We start from the raw sequence: 12,293 nt of genomic DNA on the forward strand, positions 1-12,293 counted from the left end.
ACCACCTGTGCCACTCCCTCCCCGGGGATGCTGGGCCCTCCCCAGCTCCTCTCCCTCAGCCCAGTCCCCCAAAGGTTCATTCGGCACCAGTGAGTGCTGAAGGGGGAGTATCACCAAAGTGAGACCCTCCCAGCCAGCCCTCGCCCACCACGGGGGGTCCTCCAGGGTGGGGGTCCTCCAGGGTGGCCGCCCTCTGTGCTCACCCTGCAATGCCCAGCACCTGCCGGTCCTCCCCACCCCGCACACCCGGCCGATCCCATCTGCTGAATGAGAAGTAAAACTACCGCGTTTGGACGTTTCCGCCGCCCTGAGGTCAGCTAAGGGAGCTGTGCTCACGCCCCTCTGCAGAGGAGGAAACTGAGGACCAGGGTCACAGAGTGGCACGGGGAGTGATGCCCAGGCCACGCGCAGAACGGGCAGGAGGGTTCGCTGCCAGCTGCGTCAGGGTGCCATGTGGGGGGGGGGTCACAGGGCAGAGTGACGCCGAAGGTCCCCAACAGCTCAGCTTCCCTCCCCACGGGCTGAGCAGCAGCAAGCCTGGGCAAGTCCCCAGCTCAGGTGGAGGACGATGACAGTGGGCTGGCTCCCTCGGGCCCCCCAGCCAGGCCCGAGGACCCCTGACTCACACACCTCCAGCCTCAGCTCCCGCAAGGAAACGCTCTGCTTCAGCCACAGGTGGAATGATCCTCCCCTTGGCCCAGCTTCCAGATGCTCCTTAGCCAGCACGCGGGAAAGAAATCTGACAGCACCATCCGTGTATGAACCACATCTGAGACCCAGGTCAACTGAAATCACAGGCAGTGAGTGCCAAGGAGGGACATCGAGAACCTAACGGCTTTGAGCTGAGTTGGAGAAACTTGAGTGGGTTACAAATCGGGGCTGCGTGACCCTGGGCGAGCCACTTAACCTCTCTGAGCCTCCATGAGCCTGTCTGCGAAATGGGACTGATAGCCGTCTCTACTTCCTTCTTCGGTTGTGGCCGGTGTGTGATGCACTTAGCAGCAGCCCATCCATAATGCTCCCTGGGTAGGGAGACGCTATTTCCGGCTTCCAGGCGTGGGGGAGCTATGCGGGAGGGTGGGGAGGTCAGCGTGCCCCTTAGTCCCACCTGACACCGGCTCATGGGAAGGGGGCAGTTCCTGAGCGTCAGTTCCCCTGTTCTCCAACACCCCCCCCCCTCAGGTCAGAGTTGACTGGGCCCGCGTCCCTAGCCCCCCACCCCAGGTGAAAGCACGGAGCACTTGTCGCAAATCCCAGATCCTGGCGTCCTGGATGTTTCTACAAACTGTTTTCCTGACGGGCGCCCTCGGAGGGGCGGTGGGAAGGAAGCGCAGACGCGCAGAACATCGCCAGGTCCTCGCTATACTACTGGAAGGCTGTGTGACAAAAGGGGCCGACTGTCCGGACTGGAGGCTGGGCGAGGACCGCGGCCCCCCGTCTGGGAACACCGGAGGGCTGAGATCTGTCACCCGGCCTCCCTCCGGGAGAGATGACACAGCGGCCTCTGACCCCACCTCCCGGGAAGTTCAGCTGCTCAGAACCACAAAGCAAAACAAAGGGGCGCGCAGAGGAAAGAGCCACGGTGCCTTCCAATCACCGCCGGCGCCCTCGCCCCAGCCAGAGCCCTCCCGCGGCTCCCAGCCCGCTGCCCCGCTGGCCGCGGACCAAGGCCTGGGCAGCCCCTGGTCCCTTGTCTCCCCGCGGCCGCCTGTGACAGCAGCCGGGGAAGCAGCCGAGGGGCAGCCGGGGATGGGAAAACCAGATGGCTCCATCCCTCCTCCCTCCTCCTCCATCCCTCCCTCCGGGTGCCCGCGGCCTGGCCGCCCTCCGCAGGGGCCCGGCTCGCCCGGGCTCACCCCAGGGAAAGGGTTGCCTTTGTCTAAAGGTCACCACCCGAGCGCGGTGCCCGGGCTGGGCCTGGTGGCTTCCATTCCCAGGCCGAGGGGGTGGCGATGGGGGGCCGCCCCAAATCCAGGGAGGTGACAAGGGTAAGGTTCACCTCCCTCCTCAACCCGCCCCCACCCCCGTCACGGCCCCCCTCCGGGACCTGCCAGCCCGAGGGGAGGGGGTCAGCTCCTCTCCCTGCTGGGGGGTAGGGGACCAAGTCAACTCTTTTCATTGTTTAGGAGCGGTGGGGAGGGGGAGACCCGGTGGCCTCCTTCCGCATCCATCTCTGCCCCGCTCGCCGGAGGCCCCGTTTCTCCTCGGCGGCCCCCGGGAGGCATTTGGGTAGGGGGCGCAGGGGACGGGCGAGCGGGGGAGATGAAGGCTCGCCGCCTCTGGCCGGGAAATCACCATCCGCTGCCCCGCTGCCCTCTTCTTCCCCCAAAGGCGGGGAGCAGCGCGAGGGGAGGGGGCCTTGGGGCCGGGGGAGGGGGTCTCCCCGCCCCTCCCCCCGTGGAACGTTAGGTCTCGTTTTTCCGCTGCTCCATTGTATCCCCGGCAGCCGGCGGGAGGGCCGGGAGGCACCGGGCGCCGGGTTTGGGCAGGGGAGCCCGGGGCGGTGGGGGGGTCCCCGCAGGATCGGGGCGGCGGTGATGGTGGGAGAGACGCGGGGGGTGGCGGGGCTGCCAGGGGCGGTGGGCGCCGAGCAAAAAAAGAGGCAGCGGGCGCTGCGCCCCGGTTGGGGGGCTGAGTGTGTGAGTGTCGGGGGGGTGGGTTCGGCCCGGCTCCTCCCCCACACACACCCTCGCCGCCAACCCCCACTCCCCCCTCGCTTTTGCGCCCTGTCACAGCCCCGACTCGCAGGTAGAGAGAGTTAAGAGATTTAAAGAGAAATTGCTACATTGTGAGAAACTCACCCTGATGTTTGAGCAGCCGTCGGCGCGGGGTCTCCGAGACGGCCCCGCACGGGCTGCACAGGGAGGACCCAGAAGGGGCCGGCCGGCCGGGCCGGTCAGCGCACTGCCTGATCGCATGGCGGCCGAGCGGCAGCCTCCGCCGGGCCCCCGCCGCCGCCCCGCGCGGCCCGGGCGCCCCGGCCCCGCGCCCGCTCCGCGGAGGACCCCTCGGGTTTGCAAAAAAAAAAAAAATTTTTTTTAATTAAATGCAAAAGAAAAAAAATAAACCTTTGCAGGTTTTGTGTTCCGCCCCCCCTCTCTTCCTCCTCCTCCGCCTCCTCCCTCCGCCCTTGCCGGGGGAGGGGCCCGGGAAGCCCCGCCCCGCTCCCGGCGAACCGGCCCGGCTCCCGCGCCGAGCGGCGGGCCCGTCAGCGAATGGGCGGCTGCGGACGGCCCGGGAGGGGAGCCCCCCCACCCCCGCCCCGCTCCAGCACCGCCCCCTCCCCAGCCCCAGGCCCGGGGGTTTGGGGGCGCGCCTTCCCAGGCTCCGGTGGAGTCCTCGGGTTGCCGAGAACGACGCTCCGGGTCGGGGGAAAGGCTGAAGGGATTCGCGCTCCCGGACCCCGGGCACCTGGCCCGGCTGGGGAGGGGTCGCCGTGCGCCCTGGGCGCGCCCCCGATTCGGGGGACGGTCGCCGGGCGGGAGGACGCGATGGTTCGAAAAGGGAGCGGAAGTCGAGGATGGAGAAAGAGGGGAGGCCCCGCAAGTGGAACCGCGAAGGAGCCGGGAGTCGGAGCGAAAAGGGTGGAAGGCGGCGGGGGCTTTGGGGCGACTGGCTGGGCCCCTGGACCGGCTTGGTCGCTCACCCGGGCCGGTCTCCGCGGAGCTGCGGCGAGCGCCGGGGACCGGACGCGGGTCCGTCCTGCCGCAGAGCCTCCTCGCGGCCCCTGGGGCCGCGCCGGTGTGATTCCCAGGAGCCCCCAAGACGCTGCGGCGGTGCTAGGCGCCTTTCCGCCCAACCTGGTGGTGAAAGCCTCGCGGGCGGGACACTGAGATTCACGCGTGGTGAGCACCTACTGTGTGCCCTGTGCCGGGCTGAGGGCCCGGCCGGGATCCGGGACAGCCGGGGCCTGCCTTCCGAGAGCGCGCAGGCCAGGGGGACTTATGTTCTGGTCTCTAAGAACCTCTGTCTCTCTTAGTACCTTCATGCGCACAGAAGCTGCTCAGTAAATGTGTGTAGAATAAATGAGTGATTGAGACATATCTGTATTTTTTTAAGCTTTACTATTTATCCCAGTATTTTGGTGGTATACTCATTATTGAAACGTTTTTCCCTTAAAAAAAAAACAATAATTTGTTAGAGACCGCAGGGGTTAAGGGCCCTAACTCGAGCCAGTGAGCCCCTGGTTCATTCCCACCTCTGTAACTTTCCTGCTGTGTGACCTTAAGCAAATTACTTCACCCCTCTGGGGCTTCATTGTCTCATCTCTAATAGACCTGGCTTCGTAGGGTCGGTCTTAGGAGGCAATGAGCCATCACCGAGAGAGCAGCACCTGGCAGCATGTGCCGGATAAAAGCTGGCTGTTACTGCTGATTTTTACATAAAAAGGAAACTATTCTGGAAGTGAACTCGTGCATTGCCCCAGACTTAAGAATGGTACATCTGTAAACAGTGGTCATGCCCTGGAGATCTGTGGCCCTTGAGGGAACAGCAGTAGACACACTTGGACTTTAGTAGCTTGTCCTCCCACGGGCTACGATTGAAGTACACCTTGAGTATTCCTTTAACTGGTGCCAAGCGCTACTGGGAAGACACCTGATAACCCCCATCTGCAGACCTTCAGTTACGCCCATCTCACAGTGCACAAAACTGAATTGGCTTTGAGAGGAAAAAGTGTTTTTGCCCAAGGTCACGCAGCCAGGAAGTGCGACCTGATCTGAGCTGGGGTGGCACTTGTGTCTCTATCATAGCTGCCAGGTCCTGGGAGACTCAGAACTTGAGGACTGGCTAGCTCAGAGTTGGTAAGTTTGAAGCATGGGGAGATGACTGTCCAAGTTCATTCATACAGGAAATATTTGAATATCTAGTGTGTGCCAGAAATATAGTAGTGACCAAAAGCTGCCTGGTTCCTATCCCTGCCCCCCAATAAACACAATATCTATTAAGGGACACACAATAAGCAAACGAAAGAGTAACAGGTTCAGAAAGGGTAAGTAACCATACTGAGGTCACATAGCTGAGGATGCAGACCCAGCTCTGTCAGTCCTCAGAGTCCAGACTTGGAGGACTACAGAGAGGTTTCAATGGGACAATGGACATGGAAGCTCTTTTGAGACAGGGACAAAGCAGCATAGAGAGGTGATATATTAGGACCAAAGAAGATGCATCCACTCTTCCTCAACCAGCAATTATGCTGCACCCCTGTGTTCGGCTGGGCTCCCGGCACAGGGTCCTTGCCTGCAAATTTGGGACTTAATCCATATGAGTCACAATATTTCCTAACATAGGGCTGGGCAAGTGATGGACACCTCACAAATGTTTGCTGATTGATAAAGGGTTCCCCCAAAAAGTTTGCTGTGTGGCAAACAGCATCTCTTTTAGGCCCTTGCAGCCATTCAATAAGCATAGCACCAGACATTGGTCCTGGGGTTGTGAAAACCCTATGATCTCAACATGACTTTGGATTTCGAGGCCTGTTGTCTTAACTTTTAATGGACCGTTTGAACTATAATCGTGCAGCTAAAAAGGAACATCAGGGAAACCTAATGTTTGCTGTGGAAAGGTCCAGTACGTTGGAGACTAACCTACCCTGTCCCGGGGGCCTGATGCAACTTTCTGTATTAGCCCAGGACTCCAAGTCCTCCTCCTCCTAACGCTTCAGCCAGGAGCGCTCTCCTCCCCACAAGTACCACAGCACTTTCTACCCCATCCGCTCTCATTTTTAGTCCTCTCCACCCCCAGGTCTTTACTTCTGAGCCTTGCACCTCTTACCCGCCCAGCGGGACCCTGATCAACGTCTAGCCTGATCACACCTTTTTTTTTTTTTTTGGTTCGTGCCTCTGAAAGTCTAAACAACGCCCATCGTGGCTCCTCCCTCGCACTGGCAGCTGCAAAGTTCTTGAAAACTTTGCCAACCCAGGCCGTTTCCTCTAGGAGGATGCTGGTGCAATGGGTATTTTTAATTTTCAGTCGAACAGCACCTTTAGGATGCGTGCGTTTCTCTGTATGTATGTGACATTTCGATAACAAGGGGGAACAAAACAAGAAAAAGCCTTGCCCAATCCTAAAACACCCCGTGCCACCCCTCCAAGTTTCGTTCAGTGAGTCGTGAGGGAATCAAGCTTCTATCAAAGATTTCTCCAGGATCCGGGTTTTAGCACCAGGCGGGAGAAGGAAAGAAGGCTCCAGAGGGCACTGAGTCCGGAGCGACCTCCACTCTCTGACCGCGCCCTTGAAAATGGCTCATCCAGCGGTAACGCGATGTCCCAGCTGCCCGCCCTGCGCGCCCGCGGGTGCAGCCGAAACCGTGAGAGGCGACCAAATCAGGCAGCTGCGAGCCCAGCCCGGCTTCGGGTCCTCCGCGCGGCAAGTGCGGGGGGCGTGGCCTGGCTGCCCATTGGCTCAAGTCTGGGGGCGTGGCCACGGCTCCGACCCGCCCCCCAACCCCGCAGGGTTAAATGCGGCTCGCACCGGCTCCGGGTATTATTCATCGAGGGGCGGGGCGCGGGTTTGTTTACACGCTGCCATTGGCTGGATTTGAATCGGCCGGACTGCGGGCCGGCCGCGGGGCGGGGCCGCAGAGGGCCCGGGCTCGCGCCTGACAGCTCCTGCGAGGCAGGGCCGGCGCCGGACGAGCCGCCGCGGCAGCGCTGGGCCGCTGGGCGTGCTGGTGCCCTCGGCGGGTGCGGATAGCGCGGGTCGGCAGGCTGAAGCTTCCGCCTATTCCTTGATAAACGCTTACCAAGGAGTGAGGAGCATCGTTTTCGTTTTCATAAAAATGTGTAAGGAGAAACAACCCGGAAACAACGGAGCTGTCTATCCATGGGGGACTCGTTAAATCAGTTGTGGTCCTGCCCACAATGGGACGTGAAATAGCCGAAATGTGAGGACGCAATACATGAACCGACACGGAATGAGCTATGTATCCAGTCAAGGAGAAAATTCAAAGAGAGCAGAGTGTATAATAATTTAAAAGGTCCGGGTCGGGTGGGGGGTGGGGTGGGTGTATGTGTGAAAAATACCAGCTTTTGCTTATTAAATGCCAGGAATATCTTTGAAAGCAGAAAAAAAAAAATGATAACAACAATTGTCCGGGGAGGGAGACGGTTGGTGGAAGGTAGATCTTTTTGTACCTTTCTGAAGTTTGAACTTTTTATCGCCCAAAGAAATTCATGACAATGTCAATAAAAATATGAGGCTCTGATGACTTCCCATTGCATGTGCATACCTCCCGACTACTGCCTCTAGGAAAAACTCTTGACTTAGTTATGGAAGTCACAGACCTGTGCCCCCTGCACCCTGCCCTGGCTCTAGGGGGTGGGGACATGCTGGGAATTAGCTTCTTCACCTATTCATGCACCATCGCACCCAGATCCAGAGAGTGGCTTTGTTTACTTATTGCTTAGTAATCACCTAAGAATTTAACATCCCAGCTGTGCAGGAGGGGCTGCTTCCTGAAGAGGCTTGGGGGAGCAGAAGGAGGAGACCCAAACCAGGCCCACTTACGAAAGAAGGAAAAGTCGAAACTTAGGAGAGGCCCCTTTTCTTAAAGGAAGCCGACTCCTGAGGAAAATGACGTGACCCCAGGCAAGAGGAGGTGATGGGCAGAGGGGTGTGTTTTGTTTGGTTTTGACGTTTGTTATTACTCTCTGTTCTGGGAGACCTGGAGAAGAGGTCTTCCTGCAGCTAATGAGTTTTGGCCTGTTAACAGATCTTACTTGTAAAGACTTCCTCCGTATAAGTGAGCTACAGGGTTTGTGAAACATGGTTTAGATGGCTGTGAAAGTCACCCAGGCCCGGAGTGAAAATTTTCCAGGCTTCAAGATGATGGAGTCATAAGTGGCACTTAACTGAGCTGGCACCGCCAGCCATAGATAAACTCAATGAATGCCGCAATGATCCTAGCAGGTAGGAGGTTCTAATATCCCCAGTTTACAGATCCGGAAGCGGAATCACGGGACGATTACGAAATTGCCAAAATCAGGGCCACAGAGATTTCAGTCCAGGCAGCCCTGCTCAGAGTTCATAGTTTTAACTACCTGTTACACTTGCCGCTAAAGAGTGTGTGTTTTGTTGCATTGTTTTCAAAGCTATATGAAGCGTAATCAGATTCTTGACGAAGGTGAACAATTACATATCTACTTTCTGTGGCAGAGAGGCTTTTTTAAAAAAAAGAAAAGAAAAGAAAATAATTTCTGATAGTTTTTCCTAAAATTCTGTTCTAGGGAAAATTTTGTTCTGAAGTACCTTTCACAGAGGAAAAGTTTTGCCCTTGGCCCTCCCACCCTTCTCACTATTAAACGCTTATCTGATGCTTACTGTGTGCTAGGCACACTTCTCAGCCTCTGATATACATTAGCTCATCGAATCACCCTGAAGTCAGAATTGTCATCATTCTCATTTCACAGATGGAGAAACTGAGGCACAGCTGCAAAGTTAAATAACTGGCCCAAGATCCACATCTCCAAAAAAAAAAAAAAAAAACAAGAGGAAGACCAAGAATGGCGGAAGAGGAATAAAGGTGTCTAAAGTTGCAAAAGAGAAAAAAAGTGTGTGGGGTGGAGATTAAGATGAACCACTGCACTGGTGAACGTGAGGTGGTTTTAGTGAAGTGGGTGGGGGAGGTGAGGTCAGCTCCTTAGTCATTAGGGAAATGCAAATCAAAACCACAGTGAAAACCTACGTCCCACTCACTAGGATGGCCATAATCAAAACGAGGGGAATAAAAGTGTTGGGAGGATGTGGAGATATCACAACCCTCATACACCGTCGGGGGTGTAAATGAGTGCAGCCAATATGGAAAACGGTTTTGTGTTTCCTAAGTTGTACATAGAATTACTATATGACCACTCCCAGGTATATACCCAAAAGAATGGAAAACAGGTATTTAAACAATAACTTGTACACAAATGTTTACAGCAGCACTATTCACAAGAGCCCAAAGCGGAAACAACCAAAAATATTTATCAGTGGATGAATGAATAAACAAAATGTGGTCCAGCCATACAATGGAATATTATTCAGCCATAAAAGAACAAAAAGTCCTGATCTGTGCTACGGGAACCTTGAAAACATGACGCTAGTGTAAGAGGCAGACACATTAGGTCACACATTGTAGGATCCCATTCATATGAACTGTCCAGAATTGGCAAATCTATAGAGACGGAAAGCAGATCAGTGGCAGCCAAGGGCTGGGGGAGGGCGGCGGGGAGGCGGGCAGGGGAAAGAATGAGGGGCGACCGCTAGATGGACACAGGGTTTCTTTTCGGGGAGCTGGAAAAGTTCTGGAATTAGGTAGTAGTGAATGTTCTTGACTCCGCTGTGTCATACATACACTTTGGTACATTTTATGTTATAAACATTTTTTTAAAATTTAAAATATAAAACATTTCAAGAAAGCAGAGGTGCTGATTACATACGATTTAGAAAATAATGCATATGGCAGTGTACACAAGGAAGGGGCCGGTGGAAAGACAGAATGGGAGGTCTGGGAGGTGGCAGTGAGTGAGGTCCGGTCCATGCACCAGCTCTGCAGAGATTACTGAGCTCTCACAGGTCTGTTCGAGATACAGACCCACCCCTTACCCCTCAGGGTACACAGGGCTGGGAGGGGGTGGCGGGAGCCCAGAGTAGGCGTCAGACCCAGCCTGGGGTTCGGGAAGACTTCCCAGAGGAAGGAGAGAAGGATAAAGAGCAGTTTGATAAGAAAAGCACAGGGAGAGCAGTGTTGATTTCCCGGGTCTAGAGTAGACAGGCAGCCTGGAGCTTCTGAAACACAAGTCGGCCTAGGCACTACCCGCCACTCCTGATCGGAACCCTCCTGTGGCTCCCTAGTGCCCTTGGGGGAGGCCACATTCCACAGCTTGGCATCGGTCCCTTCAACATGCACTCCCCACTCACCTGCTCTGTGCCCCGCCCTGTGCAGGCAAAGCTGGGGACACAGTGGTAATGAGATGGCCCCAGCCCTGTCCTGGGGCGGGGGAGGCTCACACCCCAGTGGGGGAGATAGACATAAAACAAAGCATCTCCCGTGGTGTGACAGATGTGGCCTGGTGGCTGCTTAGGGAGGTCAAGTGGAGTTAACCGGTCCTGGGGGGGTGGGGAGGGGGGAGGGCTTCCCAACTTCTATAATTCCTAAAGGACTATTTCACAATTTTTGCTCCTCTAGGGTTTGTTCCTTTAATTTATTCTTTTAACCAACTTTGTTTTTCTTTTTCCTGAAACGAGTTCCCAGGGGACTCCCTTAGGCTCACCCTAAGCAGCAACAGTCATGAAGTCACGTGTGTGTTAGGCTGGGTACTTTTTGCCCCCTAATGCGCATTAAAATCAAATGCATGACCATCAAAAGAAGCCACCTGGAAATTATCGCCGATGCTGACTCTGGGGATTGGGGGAAACCTCCCGGAAGGAAGTTGATCGTAAGCTAAGACTTGCGAGGTGAGGAGAGTTAGTCAGACAAGGGTGGGGGGGCGGAACAGGTGCAAAGGTCCAGGGACAGGGCCCGGCGACAGAGGCCAGAGGCAGGCCCGGCTGCTGCCTCCGTCGGGAGCCTGGCTGGGACAGGCTGGGAGAGGCCGAGGTGGTCTTGCAGGTACACCAGGGATTTGAGGGTTGATCCCAAAGGCAATCCACTGTCATCGAAGCATTAGTTGTCATTGCCGTTACTTTTAATGGCTATACACGTCACATACCATAAAACTCGCTCATTTAAAGTGTACGATTCAACGGTTTTTCATATAGTTTTAATGCCATGAAACCATCACTAGTCCCAGAACATTTTCATCACCCCAACAAGAAATCCTGTACTCATCGGGGGGTCACTCCCCATTTCCCACTCCCCACCAACTCTAGGCAACCACTCAGCTCCTTTCTATCTCTATGGATCTGCCTGTTCGGGACACTTCGTGTAAATGGGATCATACAGCACGTGGCTTCTTGCGTCTGGCTCCTTTTACTCAGCATAACGATAGCACGGATCAGACTTCGTTCTTTTTTATGGCTGAATATTATTTTACCGTCTGGCTCTACCACGTCTGGTCTGTCCATTCAGCAGCTGCCGATCAGCTGTGCTGCTCCCACTCTTTGTAATGAACAACGCTGCTGTGAACGTTCGCGTACAAGCTTTGATGTGGACATAGAGGTTTTTATTTCTCTTGGGTGGGTGCGTAGGGGTTTTTTGTTTTGTTTTTTACCTGAAACAAGTCCAAATCTACAGAAAACTAGCGAGAATGGTGAAAAGAATTTCCCTTTGCTAGATTCACCGGTCAAAAATGTATCATTTGCCCACAGTTGTTTTATCTCATTTTTCTGGACATTTGAGAGGGAGTTGCAGACGTTGCGTCCCTTGATCCCTATAAATACGTCAGCATGGAGTCACAGGACAACGACATTCTCAAAAGCCCCAGGACAGTTATCAAAATCAGGAAATGTAACACCGATACAATAATACTCTTGTTTAATCCACAAATTCAAAGCTCGCTGTGAGTCTCAGTAATGTTTTCGGAGCAGTGTTTTCCCCAGGCTGGGATCTCACCCCGATCATGTGTTGTGCTGAGTCACGTCCCCGAGGATCTTGGGAAGCGGGAGACTTGGTCAGCTCTTACCCCTTCCTCGCATCCCTTTGGCTGACGTGGAGAGAAGGGGGGAGGCGGGGAGACCAGTGAGAGCTGGTGCTCACAGTCAGAAAGAGAAACTGAGGAATCCGATGGATCTCGGTCCAAATTGTGGCCCAATTATTCAGTAACCGTGGCCTTGGACACGTGACTGAATCTCTCCGAGCCTCGGTTGTTTCATCAGAAAAATGGGGCTGACACCGAGGGTCACATGCGGACTAGTGGCGTGCTAACCGCACACCTGGCATTTTGGTAGGTCTGTTCCACCTGTCATTGTCATTCGGTCCCATCAGCTGCCAGGGCCCAGAGCAGTCCCACATACTTCCGGTCTTTAGATGTGGTTGCTTTTTGGATCCTCACGACAAACGACCTCATAGGCAGGTGTTATTATCATCCCCACTTCAGAGAAGAGCTGTCTTAGTCCATGCAGGCTGCTGTAACACGATACCACGGATGGGGTGGCTTATAAACAGCAGAAATTTATTTGTCACAGTTCTGGAGATTGGAAGTCCAAGATGGAGAAGAAGCTGGCAGTTTCGGTGTCTGGTGCGAGCCCCCTTCCTGGTCCAGAGACAGCTGTGTCCTCACATGGCGGGAGGGAGCGCCTGGGGTCTCTTTTACAAGGGTGCTAAAGCCATCACGAGGGCTCCATCTTAATGGCCTACTCACCTCCCTAAGGCC

The sequence above is a fragment of the Pteropus medius genome, unplaced genomic scaffold, assembly GCF_902729225.1.
Source record: "Pteropus medius unplaced genomic scaffold, Ma_sr-lr_union100, whole genome shotgun sequence".
NCBI lineage: Eukaryota > Metazoa > Chordata > Mammalia > Chiroptera > Pteropodidae > Pteropus > Pteropus medius.